Raw genomic sequence first — 21,871 nt, forward strand, 5'->3', positions numbered from 1 at the left:
CTTCTGGACTCCTGGCATCTTGTGTTATATCCCTGCCTCTGGTTTCCAAAAATTCCCCTATGGATCAAGGGCCCTTGTGCATATTTCATACTCAGTGATACTATCTCCCTAATTATCCAGCAAACTTCTAGATCCCATCAGTTCAAAAATGTCCCAATTATATGACAGTCATTTAAATGAGAACACACTAAAATTAGAAGGAGTATGTGACTGAGAGGCAAATTAATCTTCTTAAAGACAATACTTAAGGGGAAACATAAAAGAGAATAATGCATAAATTTCAGCTATCTACTCTTCTTTTTTGCCCCTGCAGGTGAATGCTGTTGCTCACCAAATTCTGTCTTAGCATTGTATATCTCGTGCTACAGAAAGAATTACAGATGGATTCAGGGTTAATAGAAACATGGTTTAACTTTAGTCAGAGAAATAAAAAATGAAATGACTATGTAGTTCAACATATCTAATTGGATTAAGGCATGCTAAATGGTAGAACTTCAGTTTACCTCTACATCAATTTCCATTCCACTGCATATCTGAGAAGAGGATTCTATCAGTATGCTAGTAACCAAGGAGAGAGGTCAAGAGTAATCAATTTGTTGTACTTATTGGCCAATATTCCTACTGGTTCAAAGATGAGACATAGAAAAATCACAATTGTTTCCATTAAATAGACCTCAATAAGAGGGAAAATACTGAGTAGAATGAATAAAATGTCAATTTTAGAAAATAGCTTTTAAAAGATTCTTAATATAGGATGCGTAAATACCCCGCTAGGGGAGATGAAGGGGAACAACAAAAAGTCACTGGCCATAATAAACAAAGGACAGAAATTTGGAAGGACATATTGGGTATTAAAGTTTTAATGTACAAATATTTCAGAGCAGTTAAATTATATTAGTAATAAGTCCGGATGAAGGACAAACTGTTGATGAAATATGTGAATTGCAAAAGAGGACTCAACATTTCATACTTATCATGAATCTAACTTTGCAAAATATATACTTTCTTTGTGATAGAAATCACCAAAATATTAAAAGTAGTTACATATGAATAATTACACTCATGATTAGTAACATGTTTTTCTAAGTATCTTCCTATATTTTCAAAGTGAAAACACATGGTACTTTTTTACTGGGGTATGAGAGGGTATTTAGTTAGTATTTTTTCTTTAACAACAGGCTTTATTCAGTTTAAGATTTTTCCAATAATGTTTTTTCGATTTTTCCTCCTGTTTCAGGATCCAATCCAGGATACAACATTACATTCGGTAACCATGTCTCAATCTCTCCAAGCTGTGACGGTTCCTCACATTCTCCTTCTTTCTAATGGCCTTAACATTTATCAAGAGTACTGGTCAAGAATTTGCTAGAATAGGGGCTCCTGGGTGGCTCAGTGGGTTAAGCCGCTGCCTTCGGCTCAGGTCATGATCTCAGGGTCCTGGGATCGAGTCCCGCTTCGGGCTCTCTGCTCAGCAGGGAGCCTGCTTCCCTCTCTCTCTCTCTGCCTGCCTCTCTATCTACTTGTGATCTCTCTCTGTCAAATAAATAAATAAAATATTAAAAAAAAAAAGAATTTGCTAGAATATCTGTCATTTGTCAGATGTTTTCTCCTAAGTAGACTGGGCTTAGGTATTTTTGGAAAGAACACCATAGAGTCCAAGTGCTCTCATTGCATCAGATCAGTGATTACATAGCATGACTTACTACTGATGATGTTAATTTTGATTGCTTGGATAAGGGATGTTTTACAGCCTCCTCCACAGTAAAGTTACCATTTCCCTCTTTTTAACTTTTATTTTTTAGAAAGAATGACTAAGTTCCACCCACACTCAAGGGAAGGTGAGTTAGGCTCCACCTCTTTAGGGAGGAGTATTAAAAAAAATATGTGGACATTTATTTAAACCAGTATAGTGATAAATAAATATTTTGGAGGAGATAATTTAAAATTAGGCAAATATCCCATTCCTCCTTAAAAGTGTTTCTTTTGTAGTTGGGAAAGAAAAAGGATCCTTTATACATAAATCTGCAAAAACTAAATCACTGAATACTGTACCACAAACAGTTCCAGAAAATGCCCACCCCTCTCTGTGTCTTCTTTCTTTGTGTCCCCCTAGAAAAGCTAGATATGCTGTTTTTATTACTTAAGTATTTAAGCTCTTCATATTTTATAGGATGCCAGCAGTATTCCTACCCAAAAGGGAAAAAAAAATGAGAGAGACTACATTCCGTTTTCTTCTCTGACCTTCTCCTTCAGGCAAAATATCCTGTTAACATTTTATAGTCAGATTTCCACATGTATAATGCCAAAGAAATAACTTAGATTTCTATTTCCTTGAATCACCTGGAGAGTGATTTAAAACATATGTGCAGGTTTGTGTGCAGCACACACACACACACACACGCACACACACACTCATGTTGTACCCCTAGCCCTGTCCTACTGGACTCTTTCCCCAGTCCCTTTTTCTACATTCCACAAATATATTGTTCAGTCAGTTCTGGTTGCTATAACAAAAATACCATAAACTGGATGGCTTAAATAGCAAACATTTATTTCTCACCATCCTAGAGGCTGGGGAGTTCAAAATCCAGTCACCAGCAGATTCTGTGTCTGGTAAGGAAACGGTTTCCTGCTGTCTCCTCCCTGAGTCCTCTCACTGGAGAGAAAGAGAGGGAGCTCTCTGGGTCTCTCTATAAAAGCTTTACTCTCTAGACCTATTCACTTCCCAAAGGCCCCACCTATAAATACCATCACAGCCAGGATTAGGTTTTGACAAATAAATTTGGAAGTGGGGTTCATCCCAAACATTCAATCTACTGCACTCATTGAATCAGAATCTCCTTAGAGGGATTTGGAAGTCTCTGATTTTTTGAAAAGTCTGCTATATATTTCTGACTATATGCAAGAGTTTGGGAATAGCTGACCTAGACAATGTTACAATTTACCTTATACACGAATGTATGAGAGTTAAGTGACAATCCCAGGAGGTTTCTCAAGATATGTCATGACCAAAATAGAACTTGAAAATTTCAGCTTGAATCAGTAGAAGGTTCAAGAGAATAAATCCTTTCAAGCATGTGTAATAATTTCTGTCATAGATGTGAGAAGGACTCTAGTTGTATTATTCTTGGCTTTTGGAAGGTATGGCCAATAAGGAACAGATTTCTGTAAACCTAGGAGAAGACGTAGTTTTATGTTATGTCTCAGATTTCTGGTAGACCAAAGAAAAGTCCTCAAGGAATTCATATCCTTGTGGAAATATCAACCTAGGGATATTTAAATGGGATTCCCAGGGACTGGCAGATCTTCATAATTTTTTTTTCTGGCAGTTGCAAATACAGCCTCCCTCGCTACCATGCTGCTGCCATTTTGCCACCTATAGCCTCTCAGCATGGCAGAGACGATGCAGTAGGAGTCCACAGGGGATGGAACATAACCCTACTTCACAAATTACTTTTGCTTTTGGCAAGATATCGTTTCCCCAACCAGAAATGAAAAATGTGGTTCCAAGACAACGGAACAGTAGTTACTCAAAAGAGTATTTACATAATTTTGTTTTTGAATTTGCATAAAAAATGACATGCAGACCAGCATGCAATTCTCCAAAGGCCTCTAATAATTTCCTTGTTCAGTAATTCTATTGCCAAGAACATCCTATGTGTCCATAGCAAACTTAATTGTTTACTGGAACAGTGTTATTTATGAGTTCCACACCATGAGGAAATTATGTAGACGCCTTGATATTCATCATATGGTGATGGGATGTGAAAGACAATGCCCAGTGTGGTAATCCAGTATTAATATTGGGCTGAACTGTTTAAAATATCAGAATCCATGAAAAGAAAGCCAAATTGTTATTTTGCTTTTGATATGAGTTATTAAAGATGTGCTTAGCAATCACTAACTCTATGTAATTCTACTCTAATAGAATGATTGTTAAAACTAACCCAGTGTTCACGGAATAATTCAGTTTGTGATTTTTAAAAGTAGTATAACAACAGCCATATTGGAAATGGTTCCTTGCCAGGCTAACTGCTAAAATTTTACTAAGAATGACAAGAAAGAAAATGCTCATAAATTCATCAAACAGTGTCATATTCTGGAATTAAGGATAGATGGAGGAGGGACAAATAGTATGTGAAAGATAAATATAAACTTGAATTATTTTATTTTTATTTTTTAAAGATTTTATTTATTTAAATGACAGAGAAAGAAAGAGATTACAAATAGACAGAGAGGCAGGCAGAGAGAGGTGGAAGCAGGCTCCATGCTGAGCAGAGAGTCTGATGTGGGGCTCGATCCCAGGACCCGGCGATCATGACCTGAGCCGAAGGCAGAGGCTTAACCCACTGAGCCACCCAGGTGTCCCAAACTTGAAACATTTTAAAGATAAAACTTAATGAAATCAATTTTTTTATGGAAGAAATTGGGGAAAACTAGCGGTTTCCCTTGACGTTGTGTTAATAAGGGAAGAAAGTACCTAAAAGAAACCAAAGTGGATCTGTCTAGTTAGAGAACAGCAGAAAAACTTTCTATGATAAAGTATTATCTAACCACCATATCGCTAGGCAAACAGCACACCTATGCAGTGCTGTGCAGGTTAAGTCAGCCCTCCAGAGGAATAAAAGAAAAATAATCTGTTGCATTTGCTTATTTTGTGCTACCACAGTGATGTCATTAAACATAGAGTTGAGAACCAGTTTTTCTGAGCTGGTATGAGCCAACTGCAAAACAACTTTACAGAAGCCACATTTCGATCCCACCTTATCCCAAGGACTGAGCAGTTTCTTGAAGTCTTAGATCGGATCTGAAAAAAACTTGATGTCCTAGAAAGGATCTTTAATGCTGCTTATAATCCAGCTATTTTGCTCATTATTCTAATATAAATGTCAACATCAAGCTCTCATCATTCACAAACTTTTACTGTAAAGATTTTGTGTAGCAGGGGCGCCTGGGTGGCTCAGTGGGTTAAAGCCTCTGCTTTTGGCTCAGGTCATGATCCCAGAGTCCTGGGATCGAGCCCCTCATCGGGCTCTCTGCTCTGCGGACAGCCTGTTCCCCCTCTCTCTCTGCCTGCCTCTCTGCCTACTTGTGATCTCTGCCTGTCAAATAAATAAATAAAATCTTAAAAAAAAAAAGATTTTGTGTAGCATATGATTTTATATACATCTGGAAAAACCTGGAATTTAGGAAGAAATGTTTTCAAAGGGTTTCAAATCTTAGTGTAGGAACTAAAATGAAGATGGACCAAGGGTATATGGTCAAACAACTGATCATGTCATTCATTGGAGAAAATTGTCTTCTGGCCTTTGTTGCCTCTAGAAGTCATATGATTTGTGACACCTACTCACCAACATCACACCTAGTTTTAGGCGAGCTTTTATCATATACCACTGTAGCTGTCCATGTATTTATGTTTCTCACCCATGGGAGGGGGTTATGTTATCTACCACTCTGTACCTAGTGCCTAGCCCAGTGCCTGGCACACAGTGGATGTTTAATACAAATTTTAATATTTGCTGATTTTTGTTAATGATCTGATTGAAAAGATAGAAAAGTTCTCAAAATACCCGTGTTCTATATTCTTCTGAACTGAACTCTAAAGCATAACCTAAAAGCAAAGCAAGATAAGTTGCAGTGATTTAACACCATGTGTTGAGGAGGTGAAGAATATGAGTTAGGTACCATATATTTATAATTTTTAAAGATTTTTTATTTTTGCAAGAGAGAGTTGAGAGAGCATGTACAAGAATAAGTGGGGGAAAGGGGTGGGGTAGAGGGAGAAGCCAACTCCCCACTGAGCTGGGAGCCTCATATGGGACTTAATCCCAGGACCCTGGAATCATGACCTGAGCCAAAGGCAGATATTTAACTGAATGAGCCACCGAGACACCCTATAATTTAAGAGGTACATTGGTACTAGCCTACCAGAGTGCCTTGGAATTTTATACTAAAATATATTTTAAAAGAGTATTTATACTGTGCTCTCACTCTGATACTGTTGTCACTATTGGTGTTGGTTATTAAAGTTTAGAGACATTCTTGTAGAATTTCAGTTGTCATCATCATTGTCATCATTATCTATACTCTGTTATGACAACAGTTTGGACAGTAAACCATCACTTTTTTCCTTGGGCCCAATTATTGTTATTTCTGGGGAAAATTCTGGTCCATTCAGACTAACCTTAAATAATTTTAACCTAAAATGTGTTGAAGTGATAGTATAAAGAAGATCACGTGAGACAGTATATTTATAAATTTAAAAACCCATTTTGGGGGCATCTGGGTGGCTCAGTCATTAAGCGTCTGCCTTTGGCTCAGGTCATGATCCCGGGGTCCTGGGACTGAGCCCCGCATCTGGCTCCCTGCTCAGCGGGGAGCCAGCTTCTCCCTCTCCCATTCCCCTGCTTGTGTTCCCTCTCGCTGTGTCTCTCTCTGTCAAATAAGTGAATAAAATCTTAAAAAAAAAAAAAAAGCTGTTCTGAACACAGTAAGACTTTAAGAGTCAAAGCATGCAAGGCCAACAATTGGCTCATAGATGTGACACGCATGAGGCAATAGGACAAGAATAGTCAGATTTTGGAACCTAGCAACATTGCCTTCAAAATTCTTGAAGAAAGTTATTTTTGAAACACAAAGTACATTGCACTGAAGGGAATCCAAAAATAAATGTAGCTTGATTTTAATTTATAATACTAAAGGTCAAGAATTGGAATCATAACTATTTTCCTATGGTAAATTTTACATTTTGCTTTAAAGAAAACATAATTTATTTACTCATGCTCAATTAAAGAAGAGCTATTTGTTGTCTATGATGTGCAAGGCATTGTATAATAAACTGAAATCTTAAAACTACTAATAATTTAGACTTTGCCAGTCATTGCTCTCAAGAAACTCTTAGTCAAGTGAGAACTAAATACAATAACAAGACATGGGGTAGGTAGTATAAGAGTTTGGATATTCAATTCAAGGTTAACACAAATCAGGACATGATTACTTTAACTGGCTATTACAGTATCCATACTTGAACTTGAGCAACATATAAACATTTGTCAGGTCCACAGAATTGGGAGGAGACAATCCAAGAGCAAATGCCTGAAGAGAAGTGACAATGCAGAAAAGCTAAAGAACATCTAGAACACAGGCTAAAATAGTTGTCTATTTTATAGAAGACCCACTTCCAGAAATCTGTTTGGTTACTAAGGAAATGTCATGAGTATCTTATAATTTTTTCCAGTTTGTCTTTTTATAGTCTCGAAGCAATAAGACCATAATAAAGCCAAAACTAAAATACTGGTTTCTTAAAGTATTTTACAGGTTTTGTTGCTATTTCACTCCTGTTGTCACATCGGGATGTACAAAAAGAGAGGAAAGTATTCCATATCCAGTCCCACAGTGAATACAAATGGTAACCTTTTGAGGGATAAATAATTTCAAAAAGCTATTTGACCTTTTTTTGCCCTTCATGCCTTGGCTGTGGTTTGTGTCTGATGGGGAAAATAAAAAAGAAAAAGGAGAATTCTTCTTTCCAGATATCAGTGCAGTCTCTGATTGCTGCTTCCTAGTTAAATATTTGTCATAGAATCCTTGGGACTCAGTACTGTCTAACATCTGGCACACTGTAGGTCATCAATAATTTTTATGAATAGATGCATGAATGAACAAAAATATTATGAAAATCCAGACATTTGCACATGTGGATTTTAACTGAAATTTTTCACTGGAGAACGAACAGCCACACTCTATTCTTCTTAGTCTTTGTTTCCACTAAGGAAAGTAATTTGAAAAAATAAAATAAATTTCCTAACATAAAATCTATACACTTACAATATCCTTAGATTGGAATATTTATTAACTATAAAAAGAATTTCATAAGATAGCATTTATGTTTTTCTGGATTTATTGGGATATAATTGACATGGAACACAGGTAAGTTCAAGGGTGTATGCCATGTGATTTGATACAAGTATATATTGTGAAATGATTACCACAATAAGGTTAGTCAACATATTCATTACCTCAAAGAATTACCGATTTTTTTTGTGATGATAACATTTAAAAATCTACTCTCAGCAACTTCCAAATATCTTAGACAGTATTGTTTTTTTTTTTTTTCCATTTTATTTATTTTTTCAGCGTAACAGTATTCATTCTTTTTGCACAACACCCAGTGCTCCATGCAAAACGTGCCCTCCCCATTACCCACCACCTGTTCCCCCAACCTCCCACCCCTGACCCTTCAAAACCCTCAGGTTGTTTTTCAGAGTCCATAGTCTCTTATGGTTCCCCTCCCCTCCCTAATGTCCATAGCCCGCTCCCCCTCTCCCAATCCCACCTCCCCCCAGCAACCCCCAGTTTGTTTTGTGAGATTAAGAGTCATTTATGGTTTGTTAGACAGTATTGTTAACTATGGTCACCATGCGGTAGATTATATCTTTAGAATTTAGCTCTGTCTTTTCCAGAATACCATATAGTTGGAATCAAACAGGATGCAGCCTTTTCAGATTGACTGCTTTCACATTTAAGATTCTTTATGTCTTTTCATGGTTTGATAGTTCATTTCTTTTTGGTACTGAGTAATATTCCACTGTCTGGATGTGCCAAGTTGTCATGTGCCAAAGGGCATCTTGCTTACTTCTAAGTTTTGGCAATAAGGAATAAAGTGGCTACCAACATTTGTCTGCAGGTTTATGTGTAGACAGAGTCCTCAATGCATGGCATTTTTACAATAATTTTATTGAATAATGTCATTAACATTATTATTAACAATTTAAGGTACTTTTACCTTAAGAATTAGTCTATTTGAATCTATGTTAAGAATTGAATCTTTCACCCCCCAAAAATAATATTTACCAAATTAAAAGTTTGACTTTATTAATTGCATATCTAAAAACATAAAAGTGAAGTTTAATGTGTGACAACTTGCTTATCTAATCCAAATTGTCTACATTAAACATTTCTTCTTTTGAAAGCTGATCCAATTAGGAATCAACCCCTCATTCTAGGCTTTCGTGTGCTTATAATAAGACTCTTTAAGAATCTGTTACTCATTGCTAGGTCAAAAGGACTGACTATCCAAGCTTTCATTTACTTCCTTCCCTAAAACCCACTCAAAATGACAGGGGGAGAAAAATCCTAGAAAAACAAGAAGAGTGCCTTCAGAAGGCAAGGATTATTGAAGAATTTTTTAAAGATATAAAGCAGATGGGATTTAATTGAAAAAGAAACCCCACAGAGGTGAGCAACTGACAACTCAATAGGGATTTCTGGAAAAAAGAAAGTTTTCCAAATAGAACACCAGAAAACTCCCCAGGATCAGAAAAAGCCTAACTTGGGAGCCATAGCAGTCCCTGGGGCAATTGGCAAGGTAATTAATTAAAGTGCTGGGGAACTGCTGGGTCAGGATACAGCTCTCAGGCACAAACTACTGAGCTCTAAATTTAATGGGGGTTCTGCCTTAGGGAACTCCCAGGGTGGGCTCCGTGCCAGGAACACAAGTAGGGCAATGTCCTAGTCAACCTCCAGTTACAAAGGAACTGAGTTACAGAGTAACACTGAGCCCCTGCAAATGGATCAGGGAAACAAAATGAAAAAATCCATACACAAAACACAAAAATCTCAGTAGAAATGTGATAAATACGTTTAGAATTTTGCATGAGAAAAACCCACCACAAGCCTATGACAAGTCCCCAAAGTTATAATGCATAAACAGCATTTTTGACCACATAATTAGTTTTGCCTTCATCCTGAACAACTGTATCATAAAAAAAGTAAAAGACAAATGTAAGAATAGAGAACATACTTACATACAATACAAGTAACAAACAAAAATATGATCTTCCTAATAAGTAAGTCACTTTAAATCAACCTCGTAGAAAACAATCTCATAGGAAAAAAAATGTGATTTGAGCAGATAAATCATTACAAAATTTAGATTAACTAGCATGTGTATTTTAAAGATTAGCCATGTTCAGGGAAATGCAAATAAAAAATAATATTGCATTAGATTAGAAAACTTAAAAAAATATACAGTGTTGGAAAAATTGTTAGGAAAATCATATTGTCATTTATTCTTTCTTGAGTGCAAATTCATATTAACTTTTTAGAGCACAATTTGGGAGAATTTGCCAAAATTTAGCACTTTGGGTAGAAGGTTAATAACATCCATTTCCTTCTTCCCCCATGTTAGAAAGAAATGTTTGATTTTTTTTTTCAAGTTTTTATTTAAATTCCAGTTAGTTAACATATGGGCAGAAGACATGAATAGACATTTTTCCAAAGAAGACATACAGATGGCTAACAGACACATGAAAAGATGCTCGGCATCACTCATCATCAGGGAGATGCAAATCAAAACTACAACGAAACACCCATTTCTTCCTGCATGAAGAGCTGACCTTAGTCTTGGGAAGCAAAACACCTGATTCTGCTCCTGGTAAATTAGATTTTCTATTCTCTTTTCCTCTAAAGACATATGATACTAGATGTACCTTATGGTAATCTTATAAATCTGGAAGTTTAGACAGATATGTAAAGATCTCTGGTAAGTGTTGTCAACTTGTATAAGCCACTTAAATTCATTTAATGTAAATAAAAATACTTAGATACAGTAAAATATTTGCCTAAGGTATGGAGATATTATAAATATCCAACAATAACAGAAGGGCTGAATATATTTTCCTTATCTACATTATGTAATATTGCATTAATAGAATAAGCTAGATTTGTATCACTAAAATGCAAAAAAAGCATCTTCAATATACTGTTGAATGAAAAGGACACACTGCATAGGCACCTGGTTGATTTAGTTGGGTAAGTGTCTGACTTTGGTTCAGGTCATGATCCCACGTTCCTGGGATCAAGCCCTGCATAGGGCTCTCTGCTCCGCAGGGAATCAGCTTCTCCCCCTGCTCATCATAACTCTCACATTCTCTTTTTCTCCCCCTCTCTCTTACTCCTTCTCTCTTTCAAATAAATAAATAAAATCTTAAAAACAAAGAAAAAAGAAAAGACACATTGCAAACTAGTATGTATTATTTCTTATATAGGTATGTGTCTATCAGTCTCTTCTAGGACCTGGCTATGTCAGGGCACTAACTGGCTTGACTGGCCTCCTGCATAACTTGCCAATTCCAAACTTTCAAGGACCTAGATCTTGTTCTTCTACCCAAAACTTACACTGAGGTGTTCTTTTGTTTCATTTTGGTTGTTTGGTTGGCTTTTTAGAGAGTGAGAAAGTGAGCAAGTAAGAGAGAGAAAGAAAGGGTGAGTGGGATTCATTTTGTCTGTTTTTGTTGTTATTGTTGTTTTGTTTTGTTTTTTGAAGGCAAGAGAGAAAAGGTGGGGACGGAGAGAAAGAGACAGAATCTTGTGCAGTCTTCACACCCAGCATGGGCTAAAATGGGGCTTGATCTCAGGACCCTAAGATCTTGACCTAAGCCTAAATCAAGAGTTGGATGCTTAACTGACTGAGCCACCCAGATACCCCTAGGCTTAGGTCTTCATGTAAATGGCTTAACATAATTTTGGAGAGATTCTGTTGATATATCTGTCACGTCATTCACCAAAAGGAACCACTAGTTCAGCCTTGGCTACACATTAAAACAATCAGTTGGTAATTTGACATTTTTTAAAATACCAATACTTCTCAGATATTTCAATGGAGAATTCTATGAAAATTTAAAAGAATAACTAATGCCAAGATTCATAGTGTCTTTCAGAAGACAAAAAAAGAGAAAATACTTCCTAATTCATTTATGAGCCCATTATTACCATACACCAAAACCAGACAAAGATAATACAAAACAGAGAGAGGAGAGACAGAGAGAGATGGAGAGAGAGGAAGAGGGAAACTATAGACCAGTATCTCTCATTAAACACGAAAATATTCAATAACATATTAGCAAATTGAATCCAGCAATATAGGAAGAGAATTATAAACCGTGACCAAGTGACATTTATTCTAGGCTTGCAAAGCTGGATCAACAGGCAAAAATTAACCAGTATAATCTATTATATGACACTATGGTCTACATGTTTGTGTCCCCCCAAAATGTATTTGTTGAAAACCTAATGTCCATGGTGTTGGTATTAGGAGGGACCTTTGGGAAGCGATCAGGTCACAAAGGCTGAGCCCTCATGAATGGGGCTACTGCCTTTATAAAAGAGCTCTTTTGCCCCTTTCTGCCTTGTGAAGATACATCAGAAGCCTACAGTCTGGAAGAGGGTCCTCACCTGACCACACTGGCTCTGATCTCAGTCTTCTAGCTTCCAGAACAGTGAGAAGTAAATTTCTATTTATAAGCTCCAGTCTGTGGTATTTTGTTATAATAGCTCAAACAAATTAAGACATAGCAATAAGTTAAAGAAGACAATTCATATGGTCATATGTCAAGTGATGCAGAAAAGCTTTTGCCAAAATCCAGTAGCCGAATGATAAAAGCTTTTGGTAAGTAGCATTAAAGGAGTAATTCAACTTGATAAAGACCATCTACAAAAACTTAAAATTTACATAATATTTGATGTAATGAAAACTGTCTGTCCTGAGGTAGTTAAGAAAGCAAGTATTTCCACTCTTAGTCACTTATTCAACATTTTATGGGAAGTCCTAGGCAGTACAAGCCAACAGAAAGAAAAACATACAGATCAAAAGCAATGAAATAAAACTGTCCATATTTTCAGATGGCATGAATGTATATCTGGAAAATTCCAAAGGAATCTTCATAAAATTGTTCAAAAACAAATGAGTTCAGCAAGGTCACAGGATACAATTTCAATACACAAGAATAAAGCTCAACGTACAATGAAAATTGCATTTCTATATACTAACAGGAAACATGTGAGAACAGAAACACAATATCATTTACAATGAGCTACGAACATGAAATAATTATAAAGTTAACAGAACAAATCCAAATCTGTGTACTGAAAATTGCAAAATACTGATGGAAGAAATAAAAGACCTAAATAGACATATTATAATATGTTAATCGCATGGTAGAATCAGCATAGTGAGTACATCAACTCTCTAACTCATCTATAGGCTTAATGCCACTCCCCTGAAAATTCTATCAAAGTTTTTATAAACATAGGTAAATTTATTCTAAAATTTATATTAAAAGGCACAGGACCTAGAATATCTAAAACAATTTTGATGAAGAATAATAAAGTGGGAGAAATCATTCTATGAAATGTCAACTCTTACTGTATAGACAGTAATCAAGACTATAGTATTGGCAGAGGGATAGACACATAGATCAATTAAACAGAATTAAGAATTCAGAAATAGAGGAACACAAATAGGTCTAACATGTTTTGGGACTTTTTTTTTTTTTTGCAAAGTTGCAAAAACAGTTCAATGGAGGAAACACGAAATTTTGAACAAATGGTTCCAGAGCAATTGAACATCCATGGGCATAAAAATGAATGCCTACCTAAACCTCACACTTCACCTCATAGTGAACTTATGTTAAAATGAGTCATGAAAACTATAAAACCATTAGAAGGGAAAAGACAATAGAAAATCCAGGAGCTAGAAATAAACAAAGAGTTCTTAAACTCAATACCGAAAAACATGATCCATGAAAGGAAAATCTGATAAAACTTTATCAAAACTAAAAGCTCTCATTCTTCATATGACCCTCAGTTTGAAAAGAAGATATCATCCCGGAGAAATATTTGAAAATGACAAATACAACAAGGAATTGTATCTAGGATAAGAAAAGAACCCCCAAAACTCAATAATAAAAAGACAAACAATCCAATTAGAAAATGTGAACAGATATCCCATGAAAGAGATGGTAAATAATCACATGAAAATATGTTCAACATCATTAGCCACTAGGAAAATTCAAAGAAAAACCACAATGAAATATCACTATATGTCTATCAGAATGGCTAAACTAACAATTTGGTAGTTTCTTATAAACCTAAATATCCAACTACCATATAATCTTAGCAGTTATACATTTGGGGTTTTATGTCCTAGATATGAAAACATATTCCCACAAATATCTGTGCCCAAATGATGACAGTAGTTTTACTTGTAACAGCCTCAAACTGAAAACAACCCAGATGTCCTTCAATGGTTGGATGATTAAACATACTGCGGTACCATGGTCCACATGTAGCATAACATCGTGCCGTGGAATACCACTTAGCAATCAAAAGGAACAATCTATTAATATATACAGCAACCTGGATGAGTTTCGGAATAATTATGCTTAGTGAAAAAAAAATTCAGTCCAGAAAGATCATACTCCATTATTCCATTTATATTAACATTCTTCAAATGACAAAATTATAGAACAGAAAAACAGATTGGTAGTTGCTGGGGCTTTCCAGAGGAGAAAAGGGAGTAGCTATAATCCTAACAGGGTAACACGAGGGATCTTCATGATAATACTGTTCTGTATCTTGACCCAGGGGAAGCCACACGAATCTACATATGCAGTAGTTGGCATGGAAGAGAATACATACAAACCAACACACACACACACAAATTAGTGTATGTAAAATTGGTGAAATTAAATGCAGTAGATAAATTGTATGGAAATCCATTTCCTGGCTAAGCTACTGTACTATAGTCACGCAAGATGTTACCATTGGTGGAAGTTGAGGTCTATTCAAGAGTGCAGATCTTTGTGTACCATATCTGACAACTGCCTCTACTTCAAAATAAAAAGTTTAAAAACAAACACACTTAGAGTCTATCCCAGAGATTCTGGTTTGTCTATGGTGGGTCCAAAGGGATGGACGTAGAATCCATTCATCTCTCTCCCTTCTAGACTGAAACTAGAGCTTCAGGTCCTGCCTACAGGACTCTAGTCAAGATATTGTTATGGCATACATTGTTATGTTTATCTCAGTATTATCAGCAATATAACTGTTTTTAGTATTCTAATAAATTAGGTAAAGGAGACCACTAAATATGATTTAATAAAAGATGATCTTTAAAGTTTTTTAATGTCAGAATTTTAGAGATATTTTGCAATAACTGATTGTGCTTTGTTTTCACTATTTTTATGTACTAGAAGCAACATTAGTTTAGTTTTACCTCATTAGGAAGCATTTTAATTTGGAATCTGAATACAATTTTATGTGCCTTTCAATTATTTTTTCTAAAATAAATTAGTTTATTACTATATACACCAGCAAAAACTGTTGGCAAATAAAAATGGCAAATAAAAATGACAAAATACAAGTCAAGTCTCATTTGGAAGAGTATAATTATAATGAATATCTATACATATAGAGATAGAGAGGGGAAGAGAGGAGAGAGGCAGACAGAGAGAAAGCTTTAGCTCACTTGTTTCAAACAACTCTTGATTAAATAAAATTCCATGACAACTGGCAAGGTTGAATAGTCCTACAGAGCTTATTGTAATCAAATCAGTCTTGAGTCATAAGTGAAAATGAATTCACATTTCACCTCCTCCTAAATGTTTTTCTAAGTAACAGATACTCTGAAATAAAGACCCTGTCAGAGGGAGCTGGCAAAAACTTACATATTATAATGCTAAAACCCACACAGCTTCTTTGTCACAGTTAGTTTTAACCACAGTATTTGGCTAGAGGCCTAACATGGACTGTCAGAAAGGATTCCCAGGGTCATTTTTTGATGATGTGGCATTAAAATTGTTCTCTTAACTGCGATAATCATTACTGTTCATAAGCACCAGTATTTTTCTTAGATCGCCCCCTTGCAAACAGGCTCGTGGTGCATTTCCTGCAAGCCAAGTTTAGCTAAAGCCTTTGGTCGTAAAGGATGTCTTGGGTCACTGTTTTCAAATGCACTCTGGTACCCTTTCCCCTGGTGGCTAGGGAGGCTAAGTGGCATTGCTATAATTATGGTTGCTGCAATCCAGAAATGAAATCAAAGCACAGAAATGAAAGCCAGTCATGCTAACCACACAGTGAGTGCTCTTTTTTTCCCCAAGAGCATATGATTTAAGGTTCCGCATTCAAGGCTTAGCCTTATAGATTCGTCATTTGATGACAACGAATGAAATAATCATTGGAGTTATTAAAAGGGAAGAATATTTAAATGGCTGAATGTTACAAGGATAAAAAAACAACTGACAAATATGTTGCCAATGCTGGATTTTGCTAGGAACGTAGTCATTCCTTTTCAAAAACCAACATTTTCTTATAGTAGTCCGAGGAGAGTGTCTTTCTCATTAAGACCTTTTCTCATTCCAGCGGTCGAACCCTTGTCAGAGGTTCTGATTCTGCCTCAGTTTATAGATTTCTTGTTCATTTCGTGCAGGCTAGAACAATCCTAGGCAGTGGGACCCAATCCATGTTCAGATGGAAGGTAGTTAAATACCTTCACTTGACATTATCTGAAGAGTCTAACTGAATCCAGTTCTTTCTTTCTACTCTTGGCCTCAGGAAATATCAGGATTCTGCTTTTCTCTTACCTCAATAACCCCTCTAAACCCTACATTCTTTACCCTGCACCTTTTCAGGGAGGAAAATGAATCTAACAGCCAATAGAAGAAGAGAGGTTATAAGAGCTCCTTTCTCCTTGAGTCTAGCTTCAGATCTGCATGCTTTTAAAGAATCCTCTGGGGCCAAGAAGTGAACAGATTATTTTTTTTTTAAGATTTTACTTATTTATTTGACAAAGAGAGAGAGAGAGAGAGCGTGTGCACAAGGAGGGGGTGCAGCAGCAAAGAGAGAGGGAGAAGCAGGCTCCCCACTGAGCAGGGAGCCTGATGTGGGCCTCCATCCCAGGACCCTGGGATCATGACCTGGGCTGAAAGCAGAGGCTTAAATGACTGAGCCACCCAGGGGTCCCAAGTGAACAGATTTTTAATGTTTTCTGGCACTCTTCTGTGGTCACTTTTCTTCTTGTGAGATAGCATGTCAAGTAGTAAATCTTAGGATGAACAATTTGGGTCTATTTCAGTGAAAATAGAAAATAGAATGGCCCAAATAGAAAAACTCATCATGAGAGCCGCCAAAAGAAAGCAAGCCAGAAATGAAAAGGGAACCAAGAAAGTTAGTCCCTGGTTCTGTGGAATTTCTCCAGATTATCCTATGACCGAGTTTGCTTCATTTTTTCACTATCTTTCCATTCTTTCTCATGTCATTTAACTATATTTTGAAACTTTGGTGTCCCTAATGTCAACCGAGACACCTGTTTACCATGTCAATTCCTGGGCTCCAACCCCAAGAAGTTCTAGTTCCGATGGCGGTAGTGCGTAGGATCTTAACCTAGGACTAAGCAAAGATATCTGAGACTTCATGCCAAAAGAAGGATCCATAAAAGGAATGAATGTGATGAACAGGCGAATGTGATGAATATTAATTTTAAATCATACTTTCAAATAAGAACTCTACGGTTTATGGGCAGGCTGATGAAAAAGATCATGAAACATACTACTGAATCCATCTTCACTAGCATAGATGATAAGGCAGAAGACCAGGACAGCAACACTGCTCAGAATTAAGGAATATAAATTTAAGACTTATGCATTCTTTGACCTTCCTGGAGACCTAAGGAAAACCAAGATGGATTCAGGTAGAGTCGTTGAGAAGACAACACTTTGCTTCCTCCATGTGTGGTCACAGATTCAAGTTTATTCCCCAACTGCAGGCCTTCTGCCCTACATCTCACCCTGTTCCCCACCCCTGCCATGTATACTGGAGGTCTAACAAGTGAGCGTCTGCCCTAGTCTTTATGCTGGAGTTCTTTTTGAAGTATCTACTTTAGCACCAATATTTTTCTAGCACTGGTTCCTTCTGTGATTTTTGCTGGTCTCTCCCCATTCTTTGTGAAGTCACCTGAAAGGGATCCTGCAGGTTTCATTCCCTCTAGAGTGAAGGAACTGTTCTACCCTGTCTAGTCTACGTTTTGTTCAGTCTTCCTGGATTTATGTGCTGTCATCACTCTTTTGAATCCCATATTTAGATCCCCATACTTCCCCTCAGGATTAGTGTCTGATGCTTTAACACCTTAGTCCCAGGACTTGCCCCAGATGCTGGTCTGGTTCTTTCAACACAGTCAACCTGAATCTCACTACATCTTGAAATAATATACTTTGTGAAAGAAAGTCAATAAATTTGCCAGCACAATTGAAGCAGATTATCTTAATCTTCCCTAATCCACTCATCTGGCCAAATGATGGTAAACCCTCAATACCAGATATTTAAAAGAGGAAAAATACCTTGCTATTGGGTAGAAAGGATATACTAAATTGAAACTGAGTGGCTGGCATTTGTCACTTGTATTTTTCTAGTACTGAATCCAGAGAAGAATCCCATCAAAATAAGGGCATTTTATCCTCTAGACTGATGTAGCTGGAAGAAACCCATCTGGGTTCCTCTTTAATACTCTGGAAACAATAGACAGGTTGGTTTAAGACTATATCAATACCTTAGTAGATACCCCTGAAAGTATCTTAATATCTTATGGAATTGTATATTTTCTTGACAAGTAGAGAAAGATCTGATTCTCTGGTCCATCTACGCCAAGGCAATAATATCGGAAATTATTTCTCATTTCTTCTTTAGAGCCACTCAGAAAAAGAAGAAAATTTGTCTTTACTATATCAACTCTTTTACCTTCCTGGCAAAGACACCATTTTTTAACACTATGATTATTTGGTATGAAGTTGGGACTTAGATTCATTTTACTTCTTATGGATATTCCAGGACAACTCCTTGAAAAGGTGTTTCTTTCCTCAAAGGAATGATTCAGTTCCTTTGATGAAATCCAATTGACTGTATAAGTGAAACTGTTTCTTAACTGTCTGTTCCATTGACCTGTCATACCTTATGCCAGTTCAATGTTATACTGATTACTCTAGTTTAATGATAATTTCTGAAGACAGTTTGTGTAAGTCTTCCAATTTGTTTGTTTCACATTCAGGATTCTAGGTCCTTTGTGTTTCCATATAAATTTAGAATCAGCTTGTCAAATTCTGAAATCAAGAAGGAGAGGGAGAGAGGGAGATGAGGAGAGAGGGAGAGAAAGGAAAAGAAGTGAGAGAGGGAAAGAGAGAGAGAGGAGAAACAAGAAATAATCTCCTGCTGGAATAAGAACTGGAAATACACGAAATTTATGAATCAATTAGGTGATAAATTACATCTTTAAAACATGTGCCTTCCAACACATATATTTGTTTTGTGTTATTTAATTTTCATTTTTTGGGTGCTAGTTTCTCTGAGCAATGGTTTCAGTGTTGAGGGCTTATATGACTTCTATCAAATTTATTTCTAGATATTTTTATATTTATTCCCTCCTCAATAATTAGAATTCTTGCAAAATTTCATTTGCAGTTATTTGTCATTGTATATAAAAACTGATTTTTGAAAAATGAGCTGTTCTCTGAGAACTTACTCAATTCACTGTTGGGTCTAATACTTATTTGTAATATTATTTGTAAGATCTTTTGCATATAAATTCATGCCACATACCAACAGAGAAACTTCCAATCTTTATATTTTTGATTTTCATTTTCTAGATTTATTTCTATGACCAGGCTTAGCAGTGTGACACTTAATAGAAGTGTGAGAGTGAACATATTCACCTTGTTTTAAACTCAGGAGGAAAATAATCAACATTTCACAATTTGGTGTAATGTTAGTTATATATTACATATAAATGCCCTTTGACAGATTAAAGAGTCCTTATATTACTAGTTTTCTGAAATTATTTTATCATGAATAGGTATTGATGTTTGTTGAATATTTTTACTATATATACTGAAATTATCTTTGGTCATTTCTCCTTGACCCTTAAGACAATGCATTACAATGATTTTTTAATATTAAGCTAAACTTCCATTCCTGGGATAAACTACTTAAATACATTTTGTTAAAGGTTTTTGCATTTACATACATGAAAAATACTGGTTAGGAATTTATTATGTAATTTTATTTCAGGTTTTGCTATTAGGGTTATGCTGACCTCAGAAAGTGACTTGGGAAGTATTCATCCTTCTTTCATTGCTGACAGACTACTGGAAATCCTACTTCCTTAAATATTTGATAGAATTCTACACAATATCATCTGGGTCTGGACTTTTCTTTCTGGAAAATTTTTGGTAATGAACATGATTTCTTTAATATAGTGCCTTCACTTATAAAATAATAAAATAATAAATAATAAAATAATAAAAGTACCTCTTTGTAGGATTTTAATCAAAATTATTTGGTTTGATATTTGTAAAGCTCCTAGACTAGTATCAGGCACAAAGAAAGTGATCAAGAAATATCTGTTAAATAAATAAAATCTCTATTAACATTTTAATGCTTTCTACTCCAGATCTTGTGCATATAAATAATACTTTAGAAAATTAAGGTTATAATATGTGGGATTAAAAAAATTTTTAAGAAATTTGTGTTTCTCATGTTTTTAAGACTTTATACTGTATATAATTTATCATAGGGAGGTCCCCATAATACATTTACACAGTCTCTATTGAAGAGTTATATCCAAAGCTCATTTTTCAAAAATATTTACGGGTCAATTTGGCAGAAAGAGAGAGTATGTAGAAGCTGGGGGAGGGCAGAGAGAGAGGAAGAGAGAGAATTTCAACAGACTCCATGCTGAATGCACAACCCAACATGAGCCCCAGTGTTACAACCTTAAAGATCATGACTTGAGCTGAAATCAAGAGTTAGACACTTAATCAGCTGAGCCACCCAGGTACCCTCTGATGCTTATTTCTTTGAAAATGAAATATTGATATGAAATTCCTGGGGCAGGGGCGCCTGGGTGGCTCAGTGGGTTAAAGCCTCTGCTTTCGGCTCAGGTCATGATCCCAGGGTTCTGGGATGGAGCCCCGCATCAGGCTCTCTGCTCTGCGGAGAGCCTGCTTCCTCCTCTCTCTCTGACTGTCTCCCTGCCTACTTGTGATTTCTGTCTGTCAGATAAATAAATAAAATCTTAAAAAAAAAAAGAAAGAAATTCCTGGGGCAGAGGCTTTGAACATATTTATATCCCTTGTATGAGCTACCAAATTACTTCCCAAAAGCTTGCTCCTTTTACCAAAAGTTTTTTTTTTTATTTTTTTTTATTTTTTTTTTATTTTATTTTTTTTCCTTTTTTTTCCCCTTTTTATTAATTTTTTCAGCGTAACAGTATTCATTCTTTTTGCACAACACCCAGTGCTCCATGCAAAACGTGCCCTCCCCATCACCCACCACCTGTTCCCCCAACCTCCCACCCCTGACCCTTCAAAACCCTCAGGTTGTTTTTCAGAGTCCATAGTCTCTTATGGTTCGCCTCCCCTCCCCAATGTCCAAGCGGGTTACCAAAAGTTTTTGATAGTACAATCTTTCCAACACCAGATTCTAATATAATATCTGTTGCTGCTTATTTCACTGGTCAACTAGAACATATTTTGCTTTAATTTTAAAATCTCTTAAAGTGAGTAATATTGAGCATTTTTCTTCCTTATTACTTAAATTGTGAATTATTCCCTAATTTAATGTATCCATTTTTATACTTACTAGCGGATTTTGTCTGTGTCCTTTGTTCTTTATTCATGGTATGTTAAAATTTTACATATTGATTTTCAAGATCTCTCTCTTCCTTGCTTTCTCCTTCTCCCCAAAGTCTGCCCTTAACCCTTCCTTCCTCTGGACTTTACTTCTGATATTTTTCCTTCATTTCCTTGACAGGTCATCTATAGGCTTATTACAGTCTTTATGTAACTTTAAGTTCCATCCAAGAGAAAGAGGTGCCTTTTCTTGTGCTGCTTGTTCACATGCCCACCTATGGATTAACAGCTCTGTCTAGGAAGAGAAGAAGACAGTGGCTTAGACCAGACAAGGGCTACCCCCCACCTCAAAAAAAAAGAATGTAGACAAATGTATATTTATATTATAAAAGAGTGTGGTGATATCTACCAAACAT

This window comes from Meles meles, chromosome 10 (assembly GCF_922984935.1).
Source record: "Meles meles chromosome 10, mMelMel3.1 paternal haplotype, whole genome shotgun sequence".
Lineage (NCBI taxonomy): Eukaryota > Metazoa > Chordata > Mammalia > Carnivora > Mustelidae > Meles > Meles meles.